This window comes from Oncorhynchus keta, chromosome 22 (genome assembly GCF_023373465.1).
Source record: "Oncorhynchus keta strain PuntledgeMale-10-30-2019 chromosome 22, Oket_V2, whole genome shotgun sequence".
In the NCBI taxonomy this organism is placed as follows: domain Eukaryota; kingdom Metazoa; phylum Chordata; class Actinopteri; order Salmoniformes; family Salmonidae; genus Oncorhynchus; species Oncorhynchus keta.
The window spans coordinates 2,674,926-2,686,301 of record NC_068442.1 but is presented as its reverse complement, the minus strand read 5'-3'; the positions used below and the strand labels follow the sequence as shown (position 1 = coordinate 2,686,301).

General features: G+C 41.6%; 1 long non-coding RNA gene across 1 annotated transcript; it reads right to left on the bottom strand.

The window, feature by feature from the left end:
* Window positions 1–274: 274 nt before the first annotated feature.
* LOC118400714 (uncharacterized) lies at window positions 275–9,354 on the bottom strand. The gene is made up of 3 exons (XR_004829073.2): window positions 9,250–9,354; window positions 2,104–2,274; window positions 275–1,915 (listed from the first exon to the last, which is right to left on the bottom strand). It is a non-coding gene; the product is annotated as an uncharacterized LOC118400714 (long non-coding RNA).
* Window positions 9,355–11,376: the final 2,022 nt, after the last annotated feature.

Here is an 11,376-nt window from a genome sequence, read left to right as displayed (position 1 = left end):
AGTGATGATTGAAAAAGAAAATTCAAAAACTGCATGGGGCCTTTAAAGGCCCAGTCCAGTCAAAAATGTGATTTTTCTATGTTATATATATATATATTTCCACACTATGAGTTTGGAATAACTGTTCAATTTTGAAAATTAAGATAATGTGAAAATGAACGACACTGTACCAGTATCCCCTGTATATAGCCTCGCTATTGTTATTTTACTGCTGCTCTTTATTTATTTGTAACTTTTATTTATTTTTAAGGTACTTTTTCTTAAAACTGCATTGTTGCTTAAGGGCTTGTGAATAAACATTTCACTGTAAGGTCTATGTTGTATTCGGCACATGTGACAAGTACAATTTCATTTGATTTGATTGACAATGCCCTTTATGCGTAAAAGTTGTTTGAAAAGACTGCTTGAAATTTCAGGCTGTTTTGGTAGGATGGAGTTTAGGCCTTCCGTGGTGTTATCACCATGTGGAAAATGTGTTAAACCAAGGGTGTTTTCACATATAATCTTCTTTAAAAGAACCGATCTCAGGATCTCTAAAGTGAACACTGGGGTAAAAAAATAAATAAAAAGCTAAATAACTCAGTTACTGTACCTTTGTATTCTCAATGCATCCTTCCCTTGAATGAGGACTCAACTCTTTTGTCAGTTCACTTTAACTATTCTGTGATCCGAGTCCTCTTTGAATTCACATTGATATGTTTAGAAAGGAAACAATATATTTTTTCACTCAATGCATTCTGAGTTTTTCATTGTGCTGGACAAGCCATTCCATCAAAATGTGTTATCAGACAGCTTGATACACCAACTTATATTTTGGGAGGCAATAGATTGCATTTAGTTCAAATATAAGACAATAATTGTAATCCGAGGATACTGTTAACATGCAAAAATGATTGGTAACTAAATAGCAGAAGAATAACTGCAGATTACACAATGTTGTACTTAAAAAATGGTATACTCAATGTAGGCTACTGCCCCTTTAAGAGCTAAAATAGATATGGTTGTGATTCTCACCAAATATGTTGTTGACTTTTCACACTATTCAAACCCCACAATCGACTAAACAGCTTGAGAAGCTCTCTTAGCCTACAGATCACATATTGAAAACAAATCATTTGAACTAAAAACCACACATATTCTGGAATTTCTAAGCATCCTTGACAATCGTTAATCAACATTCAAAAACGGCACACGTTTTTTTGCTTGAACCTGTACATCATCTTCTCTCTCTTTTGGCACCAATGTGAGGGCTTATGCCAGGGGAAACAACGTTTGCAGTAATCTAGGTGTGGGGCGGGAATAATGACAAGGGAACCTGGGGAGCTTCATGTCCACATTGTCCTATTAAAGGGAACCCAAACTCAGACCCCCTCTCGAGATGGCTCTCAGTTCAGTTAGTTTCGGGGGCTCTTTTGAGGGGTTTGAGTTCCTGCACTGAGTTCACAAACATTTTGCTGAAAGGGACTACGTGTAAAAACACTAAGGGAGTTCCAAATCCCTCTGCCAAGAAAAGCACATTTTCAGTGTTCGCCTCTCTGCTCAGACCAATCCCAGGCAGTCCTAGCAAAATTGTTGCTTGAGAAATTGCCCTTCGCTAAAAATCTATTTTTGTTTATTTTTGACCATAATTGAAAACAATCACAGTTAGGTACTCAATTGTTACCCAGAAATGATTTGATATTGAAATAAAAATGACTACTAGGACCTTTTAGAGATCGTGAAGGCCTTCCTCACTGTCCACCTTGCCATCCATGAGAGGGTGTGTGTGTGTGTGTGTGTGTGTGTGTGTGTGTGTGTGTGTGTGATCATCAGCGCCACACTCCAGAGAGTGTAAATGAGTCATACCATGTGTCAAAGCTTAACTTTGGGCATTTGGAGTTTCTTGATGTTTCCACCATGAGAGCCCATTTTCTCTCTGTGGGAGAGAAGGAAAAAGGAGTTGTTACTAGAAGGCTGTGTCTGAAAATGTTACTTAGTCTTCAAATCCTTGCTTCCTCTGTCCTCGTTTCATCCATACCCGAGGAAGGGACCTTTGATAATCTCCTCCAATAAACTTTGAGACAAAATGAGCGTGCTGTATCTATGAAGCTATTCTATACTCACTTGAGGATTTGCTCCAAGGTCTGCGAGTCGCAGAAGAAATGGCTCCAGCCCATCTTGATGGTGCCAACGATGACGTTCTGCTTGAAGGCGTCAGAACCCAGCTCCTGTAGAGCTCCTCACAATCATTTAGAGGGATCTCGAACACACCCAGCATGAAGCCCGGGATGGCACCTGAGCAGGAGGAGAAGGATATTCAGCCACACGTGGAGGATGAAGGAAGTATATTTAACAAATGCTTCTTTGTTAGGCTATTAAGACCAACAGGTTTTTAGAGGAGAAACATACATAAACACACACACCCTTGTAAATATACACTATAAGCACTACAGCCTCTCTTGACACTCCCTCCACAAGGAATCCAATATGCTATCTAATAATGGAACCACAATGTAAATCTCATTCTTCGAGTCCCCCGTGGACCAGCTTGGGTCAAATACTATTTGATATCATTGCAAATACTTGATCTGTAATTAATTGTGCTTGCCTGGCTTAATTGTCCAATAGAATAGTCCCAAAAATGGATAACCTTGCACATTTGTCACTCCAGGCAGGCTAGAGCAAATGCTCAAAATAAATTATGTGAAAGATTTCAAATAGTATTTGAAGTGAACCCAGGTCTGAGGCTTAGAGAAGAGAGCGGCTGGATGGGAGACTAATTGCCGGCAGGATAATCCGTTATGGGCATCATTACTCAGGGATGATCCATCCACAGCCATTGACTGGGATTAAAATGGTCACTAATGAATCAACCACAGTGAGAGGCACAGGCAGATCACTGCTAGCTTCCTCCAGCACCAGCATCACCTGACCACATGGAATATACAGTGCATTGAGAATGTATTCACAACCCTTAACTTTTTTTCACATTTTGTTGTTGTCACGATCGTTGAGAGATGGATTGGACCAAGGTGCAGCGTGGTAAGCGTACATTTGACTTTTATTTAAATGACACCGAAAAAACATCAAAATACAAAAACGAACATAAAGCTACATGCAGTGCAGAAAGAAACTGCACACAAACAAGATCCCACAAAACTAAAGGTGGAAAAAAGGCTGCCTAAGTATGATCCCCAATCAGATACAACGATAGACAGCTGCCTCTGATTGGGAACCATACCCGGCCAACAAAGAAATAGAAAAACTAGAATGCCCACCCAAATCACACCCTGACCTAACCAAATAGAGAAATAAAAAGGCTCTAAGGTCAGGGTGTGACAGTTGTGTGTTGGCCAGAGACCAAAAATCTAATTGTAATCCATCTTAAATTCAGGCTGTAACACAACATTTAGAAATGTTTACAAATGAATTACAAATGAAAAGCTGAAATGTCTTGAGTCAATAAGCATTCAACACTTTTGTTATGGCAAGCCTAAATAAGTGTTTTACATGATTTATGAATGACTACCTCATCTCTGTACCTCACACAAGCAATTATTTGTAAGGTCCCTCAGTTGAGCAGTGAATTTCAAACACAGATTCAACCACAATGACCTGGGAGGTTTTCTAATGCCTCACAAAGGGCACCTATTGGTAGATAGTAGACATTGAATATCCCTTTCAGCAGGGTGAAGTTATTAATTACACCTTAGATGGTTTAGCAATTTTTTCCTGAATACAAAGTGTTATGTTTGGGGCAAATCCAATACAACACATTACGGAGTACCACTCTCTAGATTTTCAAGCATAGTTGTGGCTGCATAATTTGTATGGGTGTCCTTGTAATTGTTAAGGACTGGGAAGTTTTTCAGGATAGAAACATAAATAGAATTGAGCTAAGCACAGGCAAAAACATGGTTCAGTCTGCTTTCCAACAGACACTGGGAGACAAATGCACCTTTCAGCAGGACAATAACATAAAACAAGGCAACTCTTAACTGGAGTGGCTTACCAAGACGACATTTTGGACTTATAGTTTGGACTTAAAATTGTCTTGGAAATCTATGGCAAGACTTGAGAATGGCTGTCTAGCAATGATCAACAACCAACTTGACAGAACTTGAAGAATAAAAAATAAAAAAGTGCAAATGTTGTACAATCCAGGTGTGCAAAGCTCATAAAGACCCAGAAAGTGTCACATCTGTAAATTGCTGCCAAAGGTGATTCTAACATGTATTAACTTGACTTATGTAAATGAGATATTACTGTATTTAATGTTCAATACATTTGCAAAAATGTCTATGAACATATTCCCACTCTGTTATTATGGGTTATTGTGAGTAGATAGGCGAGACTATTTGTTTGTGTATCCATTTGGAACTCAGGCTGTAACACGACAAAATGTGAAATAAGTCAAGGGGTGTGAAAACTTTCTGAAGGCACCGTATATGACACGCCTGCATCATCTTGCCCTGAGACAAAATGTTACTCTGATTCTCCAGTAGCCTTTCCTCCGTTTCTCACTAGTTGTCAGACCCCTACTGCTACCTGCTCTAAAATACCAAACCGATCTACTCCCAGCAGCTCCTTCATAATCCAACACACAACCCAATTCCAAAACCAGCTGGAATTCCCCAAATCTGTTTCTGCCTTCCTGCTCCACTCCCTCTGGGGCCCAATCACTTCTTTGGGAGAGGAGAGAGAGGATGCCCCTGGGTTGGCGGCCGCTGCTGCCAGCCACCATCCCAGAAAAGAGACCCTTGTCCCGAAACTGTCATGAAAGGGTGTACCCAGACCAGCGTGACCAAAGTGGGCAGCCGACACCAGATGTGGTGGTCCAGATGTGTCTGTCCTTAATGTTAATGTGTGCACTTCATTTAGCCTATCTGGTGGAAGGGGATTACCCTGTCCATTGACTGCAGCACACACTTGCCAGCTGTCTCTCTCTCTCTCTCTCACACACACACACACTGGCCAGCCATCTGAGCGCTAAGGGCTAGACTGGCTACTTTCAACTGGAGAGGTTTAAGGAAATGGATATGAAAGAGGGGAATAGGGGCAGAGGGCAGGCAGACAGAGAGAGAGAGAGCATGTCTGGGTCAGATGTGGAAGTTCTGCGGTAGCTTCTTTGCGAGTCGCTGGTGGGGAAAGCATTAGTTCTCTTTTGACTGTGATAAAGAGACATGGCCAGGATATTGAGGAGAGAAGAGAGGCAGGGAGTTATGGTAAACAGCACCACAATGTGGTGGTTTAGCCTAAGATCCTAGAATATTAGACAGACTAGAGTCGTCTGACAGGGGTGTCAAACATACGGCCCGCGGGCCGGAACCGGCCCCCAAGGAGGTTCGATCAGGCCCGCAGGATAATTTGAAAGTGGAAAAAATGCATAAAAGACATGGAATTAATATTTTTAATTCGCTGCAATTCATGGATTATCCGCTAAGGGGCGCACTCTTTCCATCAGAGTAGAAGACAAGCCGCATCACTGAGACAGACTGAAAACAGCAGACGGTATCAATGCGCCATCTGCTGCTTGTTACGACGTTGTTAATACCTTGGTCTCTACCTCTCCGCTACACCCTCATTAGCCAAAATGTCGTTATCCAAACGGAGAAAAGTAGATAAGGAGTGTAGAATTTTCAAAGAAAAATGGACCACGTCCTATTTATTTACAGAGATGCACGGAAAACCTTTGTGCTTGGTGTGTTTGCAACAAGTTTCGGTATTGAAGGAATATAATATTCGACGCCACTACGAGACTCATCACAGCGAAAATATGACGGCTTGCAAGGACAACTCTGTAGGTCTGCTTGCAAATTTGCCTCTGTAGGTCTGGACAGATTTTATCAGTATCTACTACCAGGGTACCCCAAATTAACAGCCCTGGCTGCTAAAATTTGTGCATATTTGGGACAACCTACCTTTGTGAACAAATTTTCTCAGTGATGAATATCAATAAAACAAAAATGCGTTCAAGGCTCACAAACAAACTTAAATGACATTCTGAAAGTGACAGCTAGTCAGGACATGACACCTGGTGTTGATGCACTTGTACAGGCCAAAAAGATGCCAAGTTTCAGGTACAAATACAAGTCCAGACTAGACTAACACCTTTAAAATGCTGCCTTAGATACTGTTTGCATTGAAAGAATACAGCTCTGTGAAGATGAATCCTTACTGTGGTGATTTAAAAAATGTGCACTTTAATGTTAGTCAGCAGCTTCAAAACAAAAGTTGTGTGATGGAATTCTACTGTTCATACAACTCCATAAATTTTCAGTATGTATTGTATGTGTATGTATGTTTCATGTATGAAGTTTACAGATTTACAGGACAGGCGAACACTTTCTTCATTACACATTTAAAATCACTCTCCTTAGTTTGTAAGGTGTACGCAGGGATTACATTTAGATTTTATATGCGTATGTGTAAGTGGTTTAAAAATTCCTTTCTTTAAAAGTCTCATTTAATCTTAAAGTGCATTACTATATTTTTCAGTATCAATTAAAGTGTTGTGCCTTTGTACAATCAGTGGGATCAGTTGCAATGCATATTTGTGAATGATAAAAGTAAATTGCACATTTGTCTAAGGAAATATGAGGTGTTTCATGAAATGTTTTGTAAAAGGATACTTCATTCAATTTCAATATTTTCCTAATGTTCTTGTGCTTCTTTACACCAAAACAAAGGAAAGACATGATATTTTGGTTATTTATAGCAGAGTATGGTATAATTTTAATGGTCCGGCCCACTTGACATCTCCCTAGGCCGTATGTGGCCCACGATGCGAAATGAGTTTGACACCCCTGGACTAGACCGATATACAAATCACGTTGGATTTATAGGGATTTCCCTTTCTCTGGAATCTCTGGCTTTTACTTGAAAACTCTAGTATAAACTGGAGACCATTGTAATAAAGTCTCAAATAAGAAAAGAGATCTGTTGAATTGAGAGCATGCCCAAAACAGTACAAAAGGAAAGGATAAATAGACCAAAGATTTGACATCCATTTGCCCTACAGGCCCCATAATGGTCCATTATAACCTGTGGCCTGGCGTGCAATGCAGGGTACAGATTAGAGAGTAGGGCTAAGGGCCGAGGCCAGTACAGGAACCAGTGGTAGAAAAAGTACCCAATTGTTATTAAAAGTAAAGATACCTGTAACGGCTGTTGTCGGGAGAAGGAGAAGACCAAGGTGCAGCGTGGTAAGTATTCATAATACCTTTTAATAAATACAAATACTTGGAGAAAAACAACCAAACAGTTCTGCAAGGTGCAATACACAAAACAGAAAACATCTACCCACAAAACCAATGTGGGGAAGAGCATATGGTTCTCAATCAGAGACAACAACAGACAGCTGTCCCTGATTGAGAACCATACCCGGACAAAAACAAAGAAATACAAAAACATAGAAAAAAATAACAGAATGCCCACCCTAGTCTAACCAAAATAGAGAATAAAAAGCCTCTATGGCCAGGGAGTGACAATACCTTAATAGAAAATGACTCAAGTAAAAGTCACCCAGTCAAATACAACTTTTTAAAGGTCTAAAAATGATTTGGTTTTAATTATACTTAAGTATCAAAAGTCAAAATCATTGCAAATTCCTTATATTAAGCAAACCAGGTGGCACCATTTTCTAGTTGTTTTTATTTATGGATAGCCAGGGGCACACTCAGACATAATTTACAAATGAAGCGTGTGCTTAGTGAGTCCGCCAGATCAGAAGCATTAGGGATGACCAGGGATGTTCTCTTGATAAGTGCTTGAATTTGTCACATTGGCATGAACGATTCGGGGAGAAAGACGCAGGAATGCGTAAAAGTTATTTTTTTATTAAGCCTAAATTACAGCGTGTCGTGTAAAGGCACAGGGACGAAGACCAAACAAACACGTAACAAAACACAGGGTAGAAACCCAAACAAAAGAGCGAGGAGTACCTCGAATAAATAACACAAGCTCACAATGATTAACACACGGAACGAGACCCATAATCAACTGCGCAATCCACAACGGCACAAAAGCCATAACACACAGCACAGGTACTCACACGCTCCAACTGACATTGTAGCAATAATCAACAGCCCAATGCGAACCAAAGGGAACACTTACACAAGTACTAATCAGTGGGAATAGGGACAGGTGTGCATAATGAAAGTTCTGGAGGATCCGTGACAGAATTCAACCATTTTCCTGTCCTTCCAAGCATTCAAAATGTAAGTACTTTTAGGTGTAAGGGATAATGTATGCAGTAAAAAGTACATTATTTTCTTTAGGAATGTAGTGAAGTAATAAAATATAAATAATAAAGTACAGATACAAAAAAGACTGAACTAGTACTTTAAAGTATTTTTACATCACTGCCAGGAACTGGGTCACCCATGGGTGTGAAATGGGTTCAGCCAAGTACTCTAGTGACTGGGAGGAGCGGCTCCGTTTAGGTTAATCCACCCTCCCTTTACTGCAGGCCAAGCTGCCCTCACAAACAGGCATGTGGGTCTTTCTATAAATAAAGAGGCCAACGTGTGACATAAGGGTCACATTTTCAAAATGGTTTGATACACATTTGCAGATTCACACGTGTGATTACAGGAATAAAAGTATAGGTAGGCACAACGAGACCATAACTCCACCTAGCAACAACAAAACATCTACTGCATGTTATTGAAAATGTCACAAGAAGCATAGACACTGCATGTTTCTTTGTCATGGTTAGTTGCCAGGTCTTTGTGCTTCTCTATCATTTACAGCCATGCTAAACGTTCCTAAAGACTGAAAAAGATAAGCATTAGCATTTCTATATATGTTAATAGTTCATATAATAATATAACACAATAATTGTAACAAAATTCCTCTTCTTCAGAGGAGTAGCAAGGATCAGACCAATGTGCAGCGTGGTAAGTGTCCATAATGATATATTTAATAAAAATCAACTGAACAAAAGTAAAAACAACCAAAACAGTCCCGTATGGTGAAAATACTAACACAGGATACAACCACCCAGAAAACACGCTACCTAAATATGGCTCCCAATCAGAGACAACGACTGACACCTGCCTCTGATTGAGAACCATACTAGGCCAAACACATAGAAATATAACAGAACAAAACATAGAAAAACAACATAGAATGCCCACCCCAACTCACGCCCCTGACCAACTAAAATAAAGACTTAAAAAAATGAAATAAGGTCAGAACATGACAATAATAGAATACAATGTGTTCTGTCAACCAAATAATTTACAATAATTATAATAATTGACTGACCTTCATGTCTTAAAGTAATGATGGACTGTCATTTCTCTTTGCTTATTTGAGCAGTTCTTGCCATAATATGGACTTGGTCTATTACCTAATAGGGCTATCTCGGGGTATGAACTTGCAACCTTCTGATTACTAGTCCAACTCTCTAACCACTAGGCTACCCTGCCGCCCCATTAAAAAGGAAAGAAATTCAACAAATTAACTTTTAACAAGGCACACCTGTTAATTGAAATGCATTCCAGATAACTACCTTATTAAGCTGGTTGAATGCCAAGAGTGTACAAAGCTTCATCAAGGCAAAGGGTGGCTACTTTGAATAATCTTATATAAAATATATAAAATAACACTTTTGGTTAATACATGATTCTACATGTGTTATTTCATAGTTTTGATGTATTCACTATTATTATGCAATGTAGAAAATAGAAAATAAAATTAAAGAAAACCCTTGAATGAGTAGATGTGTCCAAACTTTTGACTGGTACAGTCAGGTCCATAAATACAGGGCTCCGGGCAGCCGAGCGGAAATGGAGGAAAACTCGCCTCCCTGCGGACCTGGCATCCTTTCACTCCCTCCTCTCTACATTTTCCTCCTCTGTCTCTGCTGCTAAAGCCACTTTCTACCACTCTAAATTCCAAGCATCTGCCTCTAACCCTAGGAAGCTCTTTGCCACCTTCTCCTCCCTCCTGAATCCTTCTCCTCCCTCCTGAATCCTCCTCCCCCTCCCCCCCCCTCCTCCCCTCTCTGCAGATGACTTCGTCAACCATTTTGAAAAGAAGGTCGTGACATCCAATCCTCGTTTGCTAAGTCAAACGACACCGCTGGTTCTGCTCACACTGCCCTACCCTGTGCTCTGACCTCTTTCTCCCTCTCTCTCCAGATGAAATCTCGCGTCTTGTTACGGCCGGCCGCCCAACAACCTGCCCGCTCGACCCTATCCCTCCTCTCTTCTCCAGACCATTTCCGGAGACCTTCTCCTTACCTCACCTCGCTCATCAACTCATCCCTGACCGCTGGCTATGTCCCTTCCGTCTTCAAGAGAGCGAGAGTTGCACCCCCTTCTGAAAAAACCTACACTCGATCCCTCCGATGTCAACAACTACAGACCAGTATCTCTTCTTTCTTTTCTCTCCAAAACTCTTGAACGTGCCGTCCTTGGCCAGCTCTCCCGCTATCTCTCTCAGAATGACCTTCTTGATCCAAATCAGTCAGGTTTCAAGACTAGTCATTCAACTGAGACTGCTCTTCTCTGTATCACGGAGGCGCTCCGCACTGCTAAAGCTAACTCTCTCCTCTGCTCTCATCCTTCTAGACCTATCGGCTGCCTTCGATACTGTGAACCATCAGATCCTCCTCTCCACCCTCTCCGAGTTGGGCATCTCCGGCGGCCCACGCTTGGATTGCGTCCTACCTGACAGGTCGCTCCTACCAGGTGGCGTGGCGAGAATCTGTCTCCTCACCACGCACTCTCACCACTGGTGTCCCCAGGGCTCTGTTCTAGGCCCTCTCCTATTCTCGCTATACACCAAGTCACTTGGCTCTGTCATAACCTCACATGGTCTCTCCTATCATTGCTATGCAGACGACACACAATTAATCTTTCCTTTCCCCCTTCTGATGACCAGGTGGCGAATCGCATCTCTGCATGTCTGGCAGACATATCAGTGTGGATGATGGATCACCACCTCAAGTTGAACCTCGGCAAGACGGAGCTGCTCTTCCTCTCGGGAAGGACTGCCCGCTCCATGATCTCGCCATCACGGTTGACAACTCCATTGTGTCCTCCTCCCAGAGCGCTAAGAACCTTGGCGTGATCCTGGACAACACCCTGTCGTTCTCAACTAACATCAAGGCGGTGGCCCGTTCCTGTAGGTTCATGCTCTACAACATCCGCAGAGTACGACCCTACCTCACAGAGGAAGCGGCGCAGGTCCTAATCCAGGCACTTGTCATCTCCTTCTGGATTACTGCAACTCGCTGTTGGCTGGGCTCCCTGCCTGTGCCATTAAACCCCTACAACTCATCCAGAACGCCGCAGCCCGTCTGGTGTTCAACCTTCCCAAGTTCTCTCACGTCACCCCGCTCCTCCACTCTCTCCACTGGCTTCCAGTTGAAGCTCGCATCCGCTA